General features: G+C 38.4%; 1 pseudogene across 1 annotated transcript; it reads right to left on the reverse strand.

Moving 5' to 3' along the window:
• Nucleotides 1-897: 897 nt before the first annotated feature.
• On the reverse strand, nt 898-1,626 carry LOC308616595 (large ribosomal subunit protein uL22-like; annotated as a pseudogene). Its single transcript has one exon. The product of its transcript is annotated as a large ribosomal subunit protein uL22-like (transcript).
• Nucleotides 1,627-20,234: the final 18,608 nt, after the last annotated feature.

Here is a 20,234-nt window from a genome sequence, read left to right on the forward strand (position 1 = left end):
ATTCTGTTTCTAAGTGCTAGTGATGATTATCACGTCCTCTGAATAGCAAGAAAAGTCAGTTGCTGGTTTTACTATAGATCAATGATTTCATACTTTCTTTTAAAAGTCTAGTTATTATCTACAGTAAATTAATGCATCCTTCTCGTTTCTGACATCTACGCATCACACCATGGAAGACAGTAGATCTGCCATGGTGAGCTGTTCTATGAAAATGGTGCAAGGGATGTATTCTTAGTTTTCTGTACATTAATAAAAAAAGTTTTTGCTTAGTTAATGTGAGCTCCACCGGGACAGTGGTCATGTCTGTCTTGTTCAGTGCTGAACCTCCAGTGCCTCGCTCAGTCCTTGATATATAATCGATACTTAGAAAATATTTGTTGAAAGACTAAATAAAGTATAAAAAATGAAGATATAAAATTTCTTAAAGCTCATGCATTGTAGAACCTTCTTGAATGTAAGTGATTGTATATAGCCAAAAGAAATATTTTAGATAGGAATAAAACAGCAGTAAATGACAGCAATGCGGTTGAACCCAGTCAGCACAAGTGTATAGCTCAAGAAGTTTTGTAGCTATATCATGTTGCCTTCAATGGACCTCAAAGGTTAAAGTCCAATGCTTTCTGGCCCTTATGATTGATGGTCTCCTTTCCAGTGCCCCAGACTGGTTCTGCTGTTGAAAAGCAAATTAAAATTTTCTACATCTTTTGCCTTATTTCTGTCTAATTTTAGCATGTTTTCTTACGTAAAGTATCATTTTTTGAACTTTTGTCATTACAGTCATGTTGATCCATTCTTCAGGGAGAGTTTAGGTCCTTTTATCTTCTGAGTTTATTCCAGACTTTTTTCTTTACGTGCAGGTTACACCGAACTATCATGGCTAGGTTGCTTCTTAAAAATAGGGCTTTTTCCATGTCACCTTCTTAATAAAGAATGAAGTTTTCAGTTCGGGTTTTTAGATCCTCCACTCTTGGTCTCAATTCACCTATCAAATTTTATTTCTCACTACTCTGCCTGAGGACCTGTGATGATCCAGTCTTTTTTTTTTCACTTTTATTTGCATTTATTTTTTGAAACATTTATTCCCAGGCCATAAATCTTTGTTTCTTCAGTTTCTTCTGGGATATCTTTTTCTGCTGGGCAACCTCCTCTTCTGGTTTAGGAACAATCTGTTCTCTTTCAGTAAGGATCATCTCAATGTGGCAGGGAGAGCTCAGGTATGGGTTGATCTGACCATGAGCTCTGTAAGTCCTGTGCCACATTTTGGGGGCTTTGTTCGCCTGGATATGCTCAGTTACCAGAGAATCTACATCTAAGCCCTTAAGTTCAGCGTTACTCTCTGCAGTAAAAATTCAGCACTCTTTTTGGGCCACCGACCCTGTGTCCAGCCCCACTGTTTGGCCTGGACACACCTACCAACTCCACCATTGTAACGACAGAATGGCACACATTGCTTCTTTAAAATGACATTAATGTGACATCCTTCAGATGCTTGATGGCTTTTCGGATATGCATACCCTTAATGGCCTGGGCAGTTTCACGAGTGTTCTTAAAGTGAACGCGAAGATTTGAACCTCTCGACTTGCATGATTTTTGGGGGTTTTCTGGGTCAAGTGAATAGCGAACCATTTTTAGAGGTCACTTCAGGCCGCTTACCAGAAAAGGAAGAGTGGTCCAGTCATTTTAAGTATTGTCTACCATTTTTAGGTATTTTAAGTATCATCTACCGTGTACCTTGCACATATTTTGAGCTCTCCTTGCGTTAAATCTACCTACCAGTCCAAGGTCTATCCATCATCCAGTGCTTTGGTTAAAATCCATAAAGATTTCGCAAAGTATAACCTAGAAATTTTTCCTTACTTAAATTTTTTTACCATTTCTGGATTGAAACCAACATTTCTGACATATCTCTGAAGAATACTCTTCAGACTCTGGAAAAAAGTCTTCCATTGTCAAAGTGGTTTGAGAAATTTCACTGTCCATGGAAAACAATTTGGAAACTAATACTTCTTACTGTGAGTTCCTTGAGGGCAGAGATTAAGTGTGATTCATTGTTTATACTCAGTGGCTCATATATTGCTTGTCCCATAAGCATTCAACAAATGCAGAATAAATTAATGATTGATGAAAATTTTTTCCTTTATTATGTGCTAGATTATGTTAATTTGACTTAGGTTTTGTATTTAAATCTTATTTCACCAGGGAGATAGAAATCTTCTTAAGGACAACACCATGTCTTGTAAGTTTTTATTTTTCACAACATTTAGTTCAGGACTTGTCATCTGCCTGGTAATGAATAGAAACTTGTTGTGTTGCTCTAATTTGATCACTTGAACTACTATGTGTGTCATGTCAGTATAGTGCAGTCAGTTTTACTTCGACAGTTGGAATTTGGTATAACACCTTTGATTATATATTCCATCTTCCAGGATTCACTCTGAAGCAGCTATTCCAATATTGCATTTGACTGAATACTTGGAGGTCCTTTTCCCTAACTTTTGGAATAAGTTTATTCATTTTATCTCTCCTCTTACAAATCTGTTTAGCTTGTACATATGTGACCAATGTGAGCAAAACGATGCACTGAATAGGTCTTTAAACCTAGCTTTGTATAAACCAGTGAATGTTTTCATACTTCTGAAAAGATTTTATAGGAAGGACTTATAAATCAGACATTAAGGTTTCTAAGGCAGAAACTCAATAATTTGAAATAATGCCAGGGCATTTGGTAGGAATTTTTGGCAGGGAGATTTCTCTAAAAACCCCTTACCACTACCCTGCCATTCCCTTAAGACTACCCTTTTTAACTGGAAGCACTTTTCTATAAGAATTCATGTATTTACATCTAGTTTTCTTAGACTTGTGTTCCTGTGGATGTGTGGTATGGCTCCAGAATATGATGTAGCATATTTCAGTTTGATTTTTATAGTCTCAGATTCATTATTTGCTTGTCTTATTTATAGTACCTGGTATAATTTCAGTAAATTATTCTAATAATTATTCCAATGAGTCTAAAAACTAAAAATTAGTTTCAATAAATTTGTAAAAATTGTCATTAATTTATACTATTATATAGCCTTAGGAACACCAGGAATATCGGCATTTTCAAATAAATCAGCCAAGTAACTGTGATTATCCAAGTCTAGAGAACTAACTTACAAGACAAAAGGTTTCAGAAGACAAAATCAGTCTCTTTTCCAAGATTAACTAGGCAAGTTCTCCAGCTCTTTCTCCAGAACGGAAAGCACAGGTGTGATCTCACATACGGGCTGACCATCTTATAATAATTTCCTCTGTGAAGCTTTGTGGAGGCATGTTTTATTACGTATGGGAAAACTTTACAGATTTCCTCTGATTAATTCTTCTGAAAGGGCTCAGATGCAGAAACTGCAATTTTCAACCCAAAGAACAATTAAACGTGGTACACATGTATTGTACCCCAGCATGCATCAAAGACTCCTTTCTTCTGCCATGGACTTCTTCCCAATTTACCTCTCTGGCACCTCCCCCAAATTCTCCATTTTTACTTTTAACTAAATGTTCAAGCCTTTTGTAATATATTAGTGGCAATATAAACCATTAGTTGGTGCCTCACTAGGGCTTTGAGGCTGCATGCCCATTTGACAGCCGCATTTATGAATGGTTGACAACAAAAGTTCTAAGGTTAGGCTTACATTGAAAAAAAATGGCACCATTAATTTTCGTCTAGGAGCTTCAGTTTTTCCATTTCCTCACATTCAGTTCTCTGGGCAACCCTGCTTCACTGCAAGGGAAAGCAAACCTGGAGACAGGAGACCAGCCTCTCTGGGAGCTCTTGCATTCTGATGACATAAAATTAGTAAGAGTAGAACCATGGACAGCAGCTATTGCCACAAAGCAATGATAGTTCATTTCATTGGCCTCCTGAGTTTCTTGCAGGCAGTGAGCAGGCATAGGACTTCATACTTAAAATTGCAAGCAGTCGTGTGATAGTTTATTATTTTTTTCTTTGCGGTATGTGTGTGTGTGTGTGTGTGTGTGTGTGTGTGTGTGTGTGTTAGAGAGGTGGAGAAAAGGAGATGATCTCCAGTCTTAGTCTGTTTAGGCTGCTGTGACAGAATACTATAGACTTGTTGGCTTATAAACAACAGAAATTTATTTCTCACAGTTCTGGAGGCTGGGAAGTCCAAGATCAAGGCATTGGCAGATTTGGTATCTGGTGAGAGCTCACTTCTTGGTTTATAGGGGGCTATCTTCTGTCTGTGTCCTCACATGGTAGAAGGGGCAAGGGAGCTCTCTGGGGTCTCTTTAATAAGGGCACTAATCCCATATGAGGGTTCCATCCTCATGACTTAATCATCTCCCAAAGACCCCTCCTCCAAAAACCATCATGTTGGAGGTTAAGATTTCAACACATGAATTTTGGGACACACAGACCTGCAGTTCATAGCAGTATCCTTGTGCACAACAGCTGACATTGAATCCATGTGTACCTGATGATAGTGACAATATTTGAATAGAATTTTAGAATTAAAGAGTATGTAGATTTTAACATTTGTTTCTAATACCAGGTTTGTATTCAGGGTACTTCAAGGTAGTGGCCAAACTCCTTCATATGGTTTAACAGGCTCTCCTGGTCTGGCCCTTATGCACCTTCCCAGAATTTATTTAATCTCTCTTTTCCTTGGATTCTATCTTCTCGCCAAGGTAAACTATTATTTGCTAAATCACCACCTGTTTCTTGCCTTTTCAGCCTTTGGATATCTATTCCCTCTGCCAAAAATGCTTTTGTGGCTTACTCCCATTTAGGAAGCCTGCCCTGAACCCTGCTGGTCCTTCTGTGGACATCCACACTCAGCCTGTATATTGCCTATTATGGAGCCTTCATCCTATTTTACCACTGTCTGTTTGCTTGTCTACCTTCCTCACTAGACTGAAACTCCTTGAGGACAAGAATCATGTCTTGTTCATCTCTATAGCCTTAGTGACTGGCATATACCTATCAAGTAGAACTACTTCTTGAATTAATTTGTGGGTTATGTAAGGCAGCTCTCCTAACTGCTGTCTTACAGATTAAGTGAATGAAAAGTCAAAAAGAGTGAAAGGTCCTATCAATGGAGACATACCTAGAAAACAAGTAACAGATTTAGAACATAAATTACAACAGTGGCAATACTGCTACTATTATTACTATCAATACTACTACTACTACTTATTATTATTATTATTAAAATACCATGAACCAGGGACCACACACACCTGGTTTATTAAATCCTCAGATCAACCTTTAATGTAGGTATTCTTACTATCCACCTTTTTGTCAAGGCAGGATTTAAGTTTCAGAGAGGTTCATTAACTTAATGTCACACAGTTTGACCTTGCCTTTCATTTACTCCTTGCTGCCTCTTAGGCATTTTGATTAAATATCCAGATCTTCTTCCCCTGTACTACATCAAGCAGCAGCCAATTATAGAAAGAAAATGATGGCAAATCAATTGGTTGCTTTGCCTGCCAGTTGTCAAACACTGGTTGGACTGCTAGATTTCACTGAATTGATATATCAAGTTCAAATTAATCTTATCCAGACTGCTGTTGATTCTGTAGACTCTGATTATATCCTTTCTCACACTGTATTCTAGAAGTGAAGTAACTTAACTAAATGTAACATTTCAGACATAGAATATAAGGACCCTAGGAATAGCCCCAAACTTCCATGCTAGCACCAAGGAAGATAGTTGTGTTTCTTCCCCATGCACTTGGTAGAAATCACTGCCAGATACAAAATGTTGATCTGGGGGGTCTCAGTCTGATCTAGACTGGCAGTTTATATACTTGTGATGGATTTATGCTCTGATGAGTTGTAGAGAATTGGTTAGACTTGATGGACCCATCCCCCGCCCCCTTCAGTTCCCCTAGCACTTAGCAAGCACATTCACAGAAGCCCTAAGCAAGCAGCGTTCTGGTGAGCTGATAATGTGTAGCCTCTGCCTTTGTCCCACCAGACTGGACAAGGAGCACATCCAATTCATCATTGCATGCACAGCTTGATGCCCTTGTTTGAGCTTAGTAAATCTGTGTTGAATAAATGAGTTGATTTGGCATTGGCAGGATAAATCGGGCTGATAGCCCTTTCTCTTTCGACAGCATTTCTCATTTCCATTTCAGTTATGTTGGATAGTCAGTGTTTGTAAGTAGTCTTCCTCCAGCCTAAAGCACCATACCTCTTTTAGATGGTAACATTTCTTATTATGGCATCTTAGATGGTGTTCTAAGACTTTAAATGGAGTGCCATTTCTTAAAGATGTCCCAACTGTCTTATACAATCATCACTAGTTTAGCATGACACCTTCTTCAATATTACCAGGTGCCCTGCTTTATGCACAAGCTCTGTTTTGTTTTGTTTTTAACAGTTTTGTTGAGGTATAATTGACATACAATAATCTGCACATATATAAAGCATACAATTTAATAAATTTTGACATGTGTATACATATAAAAGCTAGTGAACAAATCACTCACCCCCAAAATTTCCTTGTTCCCTTTATAATCTCTCCCTACCCCTTTCCCCATCACTAGGCAATGACTGATCTGCTTCCTGTCACTATAATTATTATGCATTTTCTTGAGTTTATATAAATGGAATCACAAAAGACGTATTCCTTTGTCTTACATCACTCAGCATAATTATTTTGGGCTTCATTTGTATAATTGTGTAAGTCCATAGTTAATTCATTTTATTGCTGGGTAGTATTGTATTTTATAGATATACCACAATTTGTTTAGCCATTCATTTGTTGATTGAGATTTGGTTTGTTTCTAGTTTTGGGGTATTATGAATAAAGCTGCTGTGAACATACGTATATATGCTTTCATTTATTTTGGATAAGCACCTAGGAATGGAATTTCTGGATCATATGGTAGATGTTATAGGTTGAATTATGTCCCCTGAAAAGGATATGTTGATGTTCTAACCCCCTGTACCTCAGAATGTGACCTTACTTGGAGATAGAGTCTATATACAGGTAATCGAGTTAAAATGAGGTCATTGGGGGGGCCTTCATCTAATATAACTGTTGTCCTTATAAAAATGGGAAAATTGGGGCATAGAGATATGCACAAAGGAAGGATGCCATGTAAAGATGAAGGCAAAGGTACGGGTGATGCTTCTACAAGCCAAGGAATGCCAAAGGCTGCCAGCAAACCACCAGAAGCTAGGAGAAAGGCATGGGACAGATTCTCCCTCACAGCCCTCAGAAGAAACCAACACTGCCACCACCTTGATCTTGAACTTCTATCCAAAATTATGAGACAATAAACTTCTGTTCTTTAAGACATCCAATTTAAGGTACTTTGTTATGGCAACCATAACAATCTAATGCAGTATGTTTGTTTAAATTTTTAAGGAACTGCCCAATTGTGTTCCAAAGTGACTATACCATTTTATATTCCCAGCAGCAGTGTTTAAGAATTCTAATTCTTCGATGTGCTCACCAACACTTGGTATGGTCAGTTTCTAAGTTTAGCCATTCTAATAGGTATATAGTGATATTTAATTGGGGTTTTAATTTGCATTTCCCTAATAACTAATGATGTTGAGAATTTTTTTCACAAGCTTATTGCTATCCATATATCTTCTTTGATAAAATATTTGTTAAAATCCGTTACCAATTGTAATTGGGCTGTTTTCGTACCATTGCCTTTGAGAGCTCTTTTTATTTTCTACGTGCAAGTCCTTTATCAGATATGTGATTTCAAAATATTTTCTCTTTGTTTCTTATCTTTTCATAGCATTTGAAGGACAGAGGTTTTTGATTTTGATTACATCAAAGTTATCAATTTGTTCATTTTTAGGTCCTGCCTTTAGTGCCTTAACTAAAAATCTTTGCCTAAACCAAAGTCACAAACACTGTCGCCTAAATTTTCTTCCAGATGTTTTCTAGAACCTAGAAGTTGAATTTTTAGGTTACATTTGAGTATGAATTCATTTTGAATTAATTTTTAAATGTGGTGTGAGGTATAAATTGAGTTTCCTCCTCATTTCTTCTTTCTGCTTATTGATATCTAATTGTTCCAATGCCATTTGTGAAAAAATTACTTTTATTCGGTTGAATTGTCTTTGGACCTTTGTCAAAACTCAGTAGACCATATATATACATGGGTCTATTTCTTTACTCTCTGCTGTGTTCCACTGGTTTGTCTATCCCTATGCAAATACATCACTTGATTACTATAGCTCAGTGGCTTTGAATTTGGGGTGATTTTGTTCCCCAGAGGCATTTGGCAATGTCTGGAAACACTTGCTTGTCATAACGGGGGTGGGATACTGCTTGTATATAATTGGTAGAAGTCAGGAATATTGCTCAACATACACAGAATAGCCCCCCTACAACAAAAAATTTATGCAACCCAAGTTGTTTGGGCTACTTTAGGTCCTTTGCATCTGCATATAAATTATGGAATCAGCTTATTTAGTTTCCCTAAAAGTCCTGCTGAGGTTTTGTTTGAGACTGAGTTAAATCTATATGTAGCAAATGGAAAAGAATCGATACCTTAATAATATTGAGTGTTTCCATTCATAAACACTGTATATCTCTCCATTCATTAGGTCTTCTAAATTTCTCTTAACAAGGTTTTGTAGCTTTTCAGTGTATAAATCTTGCATATCTTTTATCAAATTTATCCGTAAGTAAGTTAGCATTCTTTTGCTGCTATTGTAAATGGTATTGTTTTTTAATGAGTAAAGTTTTAAAGAAGAGACATCTATATTTTCCATGAGCTTGGAAAGCTAGTTAGCACATAACCTGGTCTACTGGGTCTTGTAATTTCAGGCCCCAGTAAAACTATTAGGATTCATGGGATTCCAAGTGGTAGTGACCCAAGTTCCTTCAGATTAAGAGAAAGATGGTACCTCACTGAACAAAAGGAAGAGCTGAAGATCAGAACCTGGAGCTCAGGACGTGATGGCATTTAGATTCACTCTCCCTTAGCTTCTCAAATTTTCTCCAAGGCATCTCCAAGTCTTCTCAAACTTTCTCCAAGCTTCATTTCCTCATGATCTTCTATGTTGAGGGATATGGCACTTTACAGCTCCAGGGCCATATCCTGGCAGCCTCATGAATAGAGAGGAAAAGAGATTTTTCTTGGCCAGCCCCTTTAGATGATTCCTGGAAAGTGCCCTGATATTGGCTAGGGTCACATATCTAACTCTGGACCAAAGACTGGCCAAGGCATTGCAGTATAATGATAGGCATCATCAGGATTATATTCCGTCAGAGTTTTAGGGTCCCTTGCTAGAACAAGATGGTGTGAGGGGAACTGGAATGGAAGCCCTGGGCAAAGACAGCAGCCACCATGACCAGAAACATAATCTCCCCAGATCTAAGTATGCTCAAGAATTCAAAAGAAAAGCTGTATCATGTGTCATTTTTCTCTACGGGAAATGGTGTCATTCATTAAAAGATGTTCATGTTGACGCTTTTAATGTTTCTATGTGCATCGTTTTTGCCTTCATGGATTGAGGGCCTGTTTGGGAAGTGCATCTTCATTTCCATGTCTTTTCTTCCCTTCCTTCATCCAGACAGTCCACATTTTATTGAACCCCTCTGGTTTCCAAACTCAGAATAACTAAAATTTAGTTAGGAGGATCATATCCAAAGAGGATAAAGATGAGTTAATGCGAGAAAGCAGCCATTAGAATAGGGAGAAGTTGTGAGAGAGTCGTCTTTTGGTTTATCATCACTACTAATCCTGAAAAGTATATTTAACTTCTCTAAGCCTCAGGTTTCCCTTCTTCCTGCCACTTGGGAATTTTTTCTCTGGATGACATTGCCTTTTTATGTTGCAAGTTAAAAACAGAACTAAGTTTTGGTGCTGGCATTAGATGCCAGCTCTCCCTTTTCTCCCTTCCCCAGTGCCATCTAATTAACTTTAGGTTAGAAAAATCTCTAGGGATGGATCAAGGAGGTGTTTTCTGACAAGCCCAGCTTTTGCAGCCTTGAGCAAGCCTGGAAGAGCTAAGGTGTGGGAGTTTTGCTTCTATTCCTTGTGGGAATAACTATTTCTATATTTATATAAGGGATTCAGGCTGCCATTCTGTGTGTCCTCAGCTGAAGAATTGTTCCTAGAATGCTGATTAAGGTGAATAAAAAATTCTCTTTCAGAGAAGAAAGAACAAGTATCTATTATCTATATTCTCCTTCCATCTTTTACTACTCTCATACCCTCTCCAGGTCCTAATAGCAAAGGTGAAAAAAAAAGAAAATTAGAGAACAATCATCATCGCTATATATGAAGGATGCAGCATGTGCCAGATCTAACCTGAGGATTTCACCTTGTTGCTTCATTTAATCCTCACAATAAATATATGATGTGATATCATCTCCATTTTCCAGGTGAGGAAAACTAAGGTTTAAAGACATTACATAACTTGTCTTGGTTACATAAGTAGTTATTACTGGAGCTAGCGTTTGAACCTAGATCTGGCTCACCTCTTAACCTCTGTGACATCCTGCATCTCATTGTATCTCAGTGAAGGAAGGACTTTTAGAGATCCTGTAACATTACCCTAATCATGGAGAGAAGAACAGACAATAAAATTGTCTGGTTTGTCTTTAGTTGAATAAGTTAAGTCTAATGGTGAGAACATTGAAGCAAAAAAAATATATATCCCTAGATAATATGTGAAAAAATGAGGATTCCTGGGCTTCACTCCCTGGAGATTTAGATTCTGAAGGTCCTGGGGCAGGGGGAGGAGGTAGATACAGAGAAATGTGGACATGTGTTTACTCTTTAATGCTCCTGATACAGATACAGGTGATCACTGGATTATACCTTCAGGAAAGCTGGATTGGCCTGTCCCGGTTATGTGGTCATTATTCGTTCTCTGTTGGGCCAAATTTGCATTCATTTTGCCTTAAAAGACTGTGTGTGTGTATGTGTGTGCCTAAGGAGAAGGGATGGAAAAAGAAGGAAAATCATGGGAAGATAATTAGGTCATCAGGAGAAAGGAATGTCTTACTGGGGTAGACTGAGGAATCAGCCATGTATTTTTTCTTTTAGCCCAAGAGCTGTATTCACCATGCAGCCTGGGTGTGCATGGCTTCTTGCTTCAGTGAGTCTCAAAGGTGCTTCCCAGCTCTGGTCATTTCTGGGCCATAGACTGCAATTCAACTTTACCCAGCCCTCTTAAAAATATTGCTTTTGACCCCTGAGGAGATGAAATAACGGAGCCACGCAAAGTCATTACCACTCTAGCCCAAAAGTGGCACAAGACGCCTTTCTGATGGGACATCAGGAGTCTTGCCCTGCAGTGTGAAGCACAGGAAGCTTTCATGCTTCTCTGTCTCTCCTGCAGAAACCACTGGAGCTGACTCACCTCCCTTCTTCCATTTTCATAGAGAACTGAAGTGCTCTTTTTATAAATGTGGAACAAATAAAACCTCTCTGTGTTAGCGTCGTCATCTAGAATGTAAGCTCCAGGAAGATGGGGATTTGGTGGGGCTTTTTTGTGCTGATGTATTCTCGGTGCCTACAATGGTACCTGACCCAGGGTAGATGTTCAATCAACTACTGACTGATTGACAGAATAAACGTATGAATAAACTCTTCAATGGCTTCTGTCACAGGTAGAGTAAAATCCACCTTCCTTAAGGTGGCTTTTAAGGCCCTTCCTACCCTTCATCTTAAGCTTGCTCCCCCTTTCTTGCCATGGTCCAGACTTCTCTCATTTCTTTGAGTGCATCAACAGCCTTCCTGCCTCTGGGCTTCTCTGCTGCTGTTCCTTCTGTCTGGAATTCCCTACTCTTCACCCTTACCTGAAAGGCACCTTCTCTTCCTTCAAGTCTCAGGTTGATTATCATTTCCTTGGAGAGGTGTTCCTTGCCTTCTCTCTTCCATCTAAATTAGGTTCTCCTATTTTCCTTCAGAGCATTTTTTCTTCTTCTTTTTTGGCCCTGAACACAACTTGTCCTTATTTGACTCTTCACTAGGTCATTGTCCATCTCTCCTACTGGACAATAGGCTCTCTGAGGGAAAGACCATGTCTGTTTATCTCTCTTCTGTATACTCAGGGCCTGGCAGAGGGTCAGGCACAGAGAAGACCCTGAATAAATAAATATTTGTTGAGTGAACAGACGCATTTTAGCTGCAGAAAACTTCAACTAAAATAATTGAAGTCACAGCTAGGAATACTGGCGTCCTGCTTTCGTGAGAATGAAGCCAAACCCTGGCTAACCCAGATTTGCTAAAGGGAAAAGGGTGAGCCTGTCATTGTGTGAGGATGTCAGAAATGATGGAGTTGGTGCAGACATGACAACTGACCGGTCCTGCTGGTAATTAGTAGCCTCAGGCTAACTTGTAGCAAGAGTGGGCAGGAAGCAACACATAACCACCCAATTAAAAGGCAGTGCAAGTTTAAATTTAGAAGCCATCTGTGGCCATGCCATGGAAACCATGCTGAGGAGGACAGTCGGGTGTATAGCTCTTGCTCCAAGGGCTGTTCGTGCATGACAGAGAGATAATTAAAGACACTGTGAATCTGCACATTTTGAAATTATGCCCAGTGGCTCTCTTGTCCTGAGCAGATGAGAACACCATGAATTAGGGTTTGGGCCACTGCATAGGAGATTCCAGGTCAGAAAGTATTTAAACCCCTCCTGTTTGAAAGGGAGAAATACATTTTTTATTTGATACCATCAGGTAAGATGCATGGAATGCTTTCCTACTCTGAGCTGGGAATTGGGGGATCTCTGTTCATGAACCCCCTCATCCACTGAAAGTCTTCATGACCTTGGGCAAGACCCTCGACCTCTTTGGGAATCACTTTTATACACTGAGAAAGTTAGTATTCTTTTGATTAGAAATGACGAAGAATTTTGACTGTTTTTTAGGTGAAAAGGGTCTTAATTGGCTCCTATAACTAAGTACTGATGGCAGAATGTGCTTTCAGCCTAGTTGGACGCAGGAGCGTAAACAATTGACCAGGACGCAATTTCTCCTTCCCGTCTCTTAGCCCATTTTCTCTCTTGCCTCTGTTTTCATACCAGCTTTCCCCTGGTGATGAGATGGCTGTAGCAGCTCTGGCCTGTACCTTTTCAGCTAGTCTTTTCTCCATGAATTCTACACACACCCTGAAATTCACTCTTTTTGGACCAATGGTCACTGTGGCTGATCTACTCATGTCAGCAGGAAAGTCCTCTACCCCTACCTAGAAGACGCTGAAGTCCCTTGGATTTTGGACCCTGGTTTTTCACAGCCGTGACAGCATGCCGCAGGAGGTCAGCTGCCCCTGGTATACTTGAAACTCTTTAGTCAAGATCCAGAGATAAGGGGGTCCACAGTCAAATAGGGTATATCCAAATGGGGTTCATTGCATTTCTTCTCAGGAGTCACTGAGTTCTGACAGCAGGTGTTCTTGCTGATTTCCACCATGTTACACGTGATGGATGAAATTCACACAGCAACGTGGTAGAGTGGTTCAGAGGGCACACTCTAGTGTTGGGCAGACGTGGGTTCAACTTTTGACTGCCCCACTTAGTAGCTATAAAACCCCAGACAAATTGCGTAATGTCTCCCAGCTCTGTTTTTCTATCTAGTAAAAAAAACATCCCACCTAACTATGGGTGTTGCTATGAGGGTAAGATTAAGTGACATAATTTGCAAAATGTGCTTTACACACATAGCAAACACATACAATAACAATGAAATGTTATTTATTTATGTGTGTATAAAACCTAGAGTTTTGCAAGACTCCTGGTCAGGGACTTTGCATAAATCTGCATCTTTCTCTTGTATTCAAGAAAACCTATCAGGATGCAGAGTTACAGAGATAACCATGAACGTGCTGTCTTACACAAATTTTTCTCTTTCTGTTTGTTACAGTTTTGTGGTGGCATACCCCTAACTGGACTGTTTCATGTCAGTGTGTCATGGCAGCACCTTTATTTAATGTTTCTTCTATAGTCTGACATCATCATCCCCACCAGACTGCAAACTGTATAGTGGACCAGGACCATGCTTTTTCATCTACCAGTGAATGTCTGGTGTCTTGCCCTGACTAATGAATTCATGATTGATCTCCAAGTATATTATTAAAATTTTCTTTAGGGCAAGGACCATATAAAATATCTCATAGTTAACCTCAGGCCCCCCAATATAATGAAAGAGCTATTATTTACTGAAACAAAGTAGGCACTCACTAAATAATTGTTGTGTAATTTATGTCTTTATTTCAGTCTTTCTATAAATTCTGTTTTATTCTACTAATGCTTTTATTTATTTATTTTTTACATCTTTATTGGAGTATAATTGCTTTACAATGGTGTGTCAGTTTCTGCTTTATAACAAAGTGAATCAGTCATACATATACATATGCTCCCATATCTCTTCCCTCTTGTGTCTCCCTCCCTCCCACACTTCCTATCCCACCCCTCCAGGTGGTCACAAAGCACCGAGCTGATCTCCCTGAGCTATGCGACTGCTTCCCACTAGCTATCTATTTTACGTTTGGTAGTGTATATATGTCCATGCCCCTCTCTCACTTCATCCCAGCTTACCCTTCCCCCTCCCTTTGTCCTCAAGTCCATTCTCTAGTAGGTCTGTGTCTTTATACCTGTCATACCCCTAGGTTCTTTATGACATTTTTTCCCTTAAATTCCATATATATGTGTTAGCATACAGTATTTGTCTTTCTCTTTCTGACTTACTTCACTCTGTATGACAGACTCTAGGTCTATCCACCTCATTACAAATAGCTCAATTTCGTTTCTTTTTATGGCTGAGTAATATTCCATTGTATATATGTGCCACATCTTCTTTATCCATTCATCTGGTGATGGACACTTAGGTTGTTTCCATCTCCTGGCTATTGTAAATAGAGCTGCAATGAACATTTTGGTACATGACTCTTTTTGAATTATGGTTTTCTCAGGGTATATGCCCAGTAGTGGGATTGCTGAGTCATATGGTAGTTCTATTTGCAGTTTTTTAAGGAACCTCCATACTGTTCTCCATAGTGGCTGTACCAATTCACATTCCCACCAGCAGTGCAAGAGTGTCCCCTTTTCTCCACACCCTCTCCAGCATTTATTGTTTCTAGAATTTTTGATGATGGACATTCTGACTGGTGTGAGATGATCTCATTGTAGTTTTGATTTGCATTTCTCTAATGAGCCATTCTGACTGGTGTGAGATGATCTCATTGTAGTTTTGATTTGCATTTCTCTAATGATTAATGATGTTGAGCATTCTTTCATGTGTTTGTTGGCAGTCTGTATATCTTCTTTGGAGAAATGTCTATTTAGGTTAATCCATTTTTGGATTGGGTTGTTTGTTTTTTTGTTATTGAGCTGCATGAGCTGCTTGTAAATTTTGGAGATTAATTCTTTGTCAGTTGCTTCATTTGCAAATATTTTCTCCCATTCTGAGGGTTGTCTTTTGGTCTTGTTTATAGTTTCCTTTGCTGTGTAAAAGCTTTTAAGTTTCATTAGGTCCTATTTGTTTATTTTTGTTTTTATTTCCATTTCTCTAGGAGGTGGGTGAAAAAGGATCTTGCTGTGGTTTATGTCATAGAGTATTCTGCCTATGTTTTCCTCTAAGAGTTTGATACTTTCTGGCCTTACATTTAAGTCTTTATTCCATTTTGAGCTTATTTTTGTGTATGGTGTTCGGGAGTGATCTAATCTCATACTTTTACATGTACCTGTCCAGTTTGCCCAGCACCACTTATTGAACAGGCTGTCCTTTCTCCACTGTACATTCCTGCCTCCTTTATCAAAGATAAGGTGACCATATGTGCGTGGGTTTACTTCTGGGCTTTCTATCCTGTTCCATTGATCTATATTTCTGTTTTTGTGGCAGTACCATACTGTCTTCATTACTGTAGCTTTGTAGTATAGTCTGAAGTCAGGGAGCCTGATTCCTCCAGCTCCGTTTTTCGTTCTCAAGATCGCTTTGGCTATTCGGGGTCTTTTGTGTTTCCATAAAAATAGTGAAATTTTTTGTTCTAGTTCTGTGAAAAATGCCAGTGGTAGTTTGATAGGGATTGCATTGAATCTGTACATTGCTTTGGGTAGTAGAGACATTTTCACAATGTTGATTCTTCCAATCCAAGAACATGGTATATCTCTCCATCTATTTGTATCATCTTGAATTTCTTTCATCAGTGTCTTATAATTTTCTGCATACAGGTCTTTGGTCTCCTTAGGTAGGTTGATTCCTAGATATTTTATTCTTTTTGTTGCAGTGGTAAATGGGAGCATTTTCTTTATTTCACTTTCAGATTTCTCATCATTAGTGTATAGGAATGCCAGAGATTTCTGTGCATTAATTTTGTCTCCTGCTACTTTACCAAATTCATTGATTAGCTCTAGTAGTTTTCTGGTAGCACCTTTAGGATTCTCTATGTATAGTATCATGTCATCTGCAAACAGTGACAGCTTTACTTCTTTTCCGACTTGGATTCCTTTTATTTCCTTTTCTTCTCTGATTGCTGTGGCTAAAACTTCCAAAACTATGTTGAATAAGAGTGGTGAGAGTGGGCAGCCTTGTCTTGTTCCTGATCTTAGTGGAAATGCTTTCAGTTTTTCACCATTGAGGACAATGTTGGCTGTGGGTTTGTCATATATGGCCTTTATTATGTTGAGGAAAGTTCCCTCTATGCCTACTTTCTGCAGGGTTTTTATCATAAATGGGTGTTGAATTTCGTCAAAAGCTTTCTCTGCATCTATTGAGATGACCATTTGGTTTTTCTCCTTCAGTTTCTTAATATGGTGTATCACATTGATTGATTTGCATATATTGAAGAATCCTTGCATTCCTGGAATAAACCCCACTTGATCATGGTGTATGATCCTTTTAATGTGCTCTTGGATTCTGTTTGCTAGTATTTTGTTGAGGATTTTTGCATCTATGTTCATCAGTGATATTGGCCTGTAGTTTTCTTTCTTTGTGACATCCTTGTCTGGTTTTGGTATCAGGGTGATGGTGGCCTCGTAGAATGAGTTTGGGAGTGTTCCTCCCTCTGCTATATTTTGGAAGAGTTTGAGAAGGATAGGTGTTAGCTCTTCTCTAAATGTTTGATAGAATTTGCCTGTGAAGCCATCTGGTCCTGGGCTTTTGTTTGTTGGAAGATTTTTAATCACAGTTTCAATTTCAGTGCTTGTGATTGGTGTGTTCATATTTTCTATTTCTTCCTGATTAAGTCTTGGCAGGTTGTGCATTTCTAAGAATTTGTCCATTTCTTCCAGGTTGTACATTTTGGCATAGAGTTGCTTATAGTAATCTCTCATGATCTTTTGTATTTCTGCAGTGTCAGTTGTTACTTCTCCTTTTTCATTTCTAATTCTATTGATTTGAGTCTTCTCCCTTTTTTTCTTGATGAATCTGGCTAATGGTTTATCAATTTTGTTTATCTTCTCAAAGAACCAGCTTTTAGTTTTATTGATCTTTGCTATCATTTCCTTCATTTCTTTTTCATTTATTTCTGATCTGATCTTTATGATTTCTTTCCTTCTGCTAAGTTTGGGTTTTTTTTGTTCTTCTTTCTCTAATTGCTTTAGGTGCAAGGTTAGGTTGTTTATTCAAGATGTTTCCTGTTTTTTAAGGTAGGATTGCATTGCTATAAACTTCCCTCTTAGAACTGCTTTTGCTTCATCCCATAGATTTTGGGTCATCGTGTCTCCATTGTTTTTTGTTTCTAGGTATTTTTTAATTTCCTTTTTGATTTCTTCAGTGATCAGTTCATTATTAAGTAGTGTATTGTTTAGCCTCCATGTGTTTGTATTTTTTACAGATCTTTTCCTGTAATTGATATCTTGTCTCATAGCGTTGTGGTCAGAAAAGATACTTGATACAATTTCAATTTTCTTAAATTTACCAAGGCTTGATTTGTGACCCAAGATATGATCTATCCTGGAGAATGTTCCATGAGCACTTGAGAAAAATGTGATTTTGTTGTTTTTGGATGGAATGTCCTATAAATATCAATTAAGTCCATCTTGTTTAATGTATCATTTAAAGCTTGTGTTTCCTTATTTATTTTCATTTTGGATGATCTGTCCATTGGTGAAAGTGGGGTGTTAAAGTCCCCTACTATGAATGTGTAACTGTCGATTTCCCCTTTTATGGCTGTTAGTATTTGCCTTATGTATTGAAGTGCTCCTATGTTGGGTGCATAAATATTTACAATTGTTATATCTTCTTCTTGGATCAATCCCTTGATCATTATGTAGTGTCCTTCTTTATCTCCTCTAATAGTCTTTATTTTAAAGTCTATTTTGTCTGATATGAGAATTGCTACTCCAGCTTTCTTTTGGTTTCCATTTGCATGGAATATCTTTTTCCATCCCCTTATTTCAGTCTGTATGTGTCTCTAAGTCTGAAGTGGGTCTCTTGTAGACAGCAAATATATGGGTCTTGTTTTTATATCCATTCAGCCAATCTGTGTCTTTTGGTGGGAGTATTTAATCCATTTACATTTAAGGAAATTATCGATATGTATGTTCCTATTACCGTTTTCTTAACTGTTTTGGGTTTGTTATTGTAGGTCTTTTCCTTCTGTTGTGTTTGTTGCCTAGAGAAGATCCTTTAGCATTTGTTGTAAAGCTGGTTTGGTGCTGCTGAACTCTGTCAGCTTTTTCATGTCTGTAAAGATTTTAATTTCTCCATCAAATCTGAATGAGATCCTTGCTGGGTAAAGTAATCTTGGTTGTAGGTTTTTCTCCTTCATCAGTTTAAATATGTCCTGCCAGTTCCTTCTGGCTTGCAGAGTTTCTGCTGAAAGATCAGCTGTTAACCTTATGGGGATTCCCTTGTGTGTTATTTGTTGTTTTTCCCTTGCTGCTTTTAATATGTTTTCTTTGTATTTAATTTTTGACAGTTTGATTAATATGTGTCCTGGCCTGTTTCTCCTTGGATTTATCCTGTATGGGACTCTCTGTGCTTCTTGGACTTGATTAACTATTTCCTTTCCCATATTAGGGGAGTTTTCAACTATAATCTCTTTAAATATTTTCTCAGTCCCTTTCTTTTTCTCTTCTTCTTCTGGAACCCCTATAATTCGAATGTTGATGCATTTAATGTTGTCCCAGAGGTCTCTGAGACTGTCCTCAGTTGTTTTCATTCTTTTTTCTTTATTCTGCTCTGCAGTAGTTATTTCCACTACTTTATCCTCCAGGTCACTTACCCGTTCTTCTGTCTCAGTTATTCTGCTATTGATCCCTTCTAGAGTATTTTTAATTTCATTTATTGTGTTGTTCATCGTTGCTTGTTTCATCTTTAGTTCTTCTAGGTCCTTGTTAAATGTTTCTTGCATTTTCTCTATTCTATTTCCAAGATTTTGGATCATCTTTACTATCATTATTCTGAATTCTTTTTCAGGTAGACTGCCTATTTCCTCTTCATTTGTTAGGTCTGGTGGGTTTTTATCTTGCTCCTTCACCTGCTGTGTGTTTTTGTGACTTCTCACTTTGCTTATCTTACTGTGTTTGGTGTCTCCTTTTTGCAGGCTGCAGGTTCGTAGTTCCCGTTGTTTTTGATGTCTGTCCCCAGTGGCTAAAGTTGGCTCAGTGGTTTTGTAGGCTTCCTGATGGAGGGGACTAGTGCCTGTGTTCCGGTGGATGAGGCTGGATCTTGCCTTTTTGTTGGGCAGGTCCATGTCTGGTGGTGTGTTTTGGGGTGTCTGTGGACTTATGATTTTAGGCAGCCTCTCTGGTAATGGATGGGGTTGTGTTCCTGTCTTGCTAGTTGTTTGGCATAGGGTTTCCAGCACTGTAGCTTGCTGGTCATTGAGTGAAGGTGGGTGTTGGTGTTGAGATGGAGATCTCTGGGAGATTTTCTCTGTTTGATATTACGTGGAGCTGGGAGGTCTCTTGTGGACCAGTGTCCTGAAGTTGGCTCTCCCACCTCAGAGGCACAGCACTGACTCCTGGCTGGAGCACCAAGAGCCTTCCATCCACACGGCTCAGAATAAAAGGGAGAAAAAGTAGAAAGAAAGAAAGGGACGAAAGGAAAATAAAATAAAGTCAGGTAAAATAAAATAAAGTTATTAAAATAAAAAAAATTATTAAGAGAAAAAAAATTTTTTAAGTAAAAAAAACAAAAAAAACGGATGGATAGAACCCTAGGACAAATGGTGAAAGCAAAGCTATACAGACAAAATCTCACACAGAAGCATACACATACATACTCACAAAAAGAGGAAAAGGGGAAAAAATAATAAATCTTGTTCTCAAAGTCCACCTCCTCAATTTGGGACGATTCGT

The sequence above is a fragment of the Mesoplodon bidens genome (genome assembly GCF_964165515.1).
Source record: "Mesoplodon bidens genome assembly, chromosome: 4".
Classification (NCBI taxonomy): domain Eukaryota; kingdom Metazoa; phylum Chordata; class Mammalia; order Artiodactyla; family Ziphiidae; genus Mesoplodon; species Mesoplodon bidens.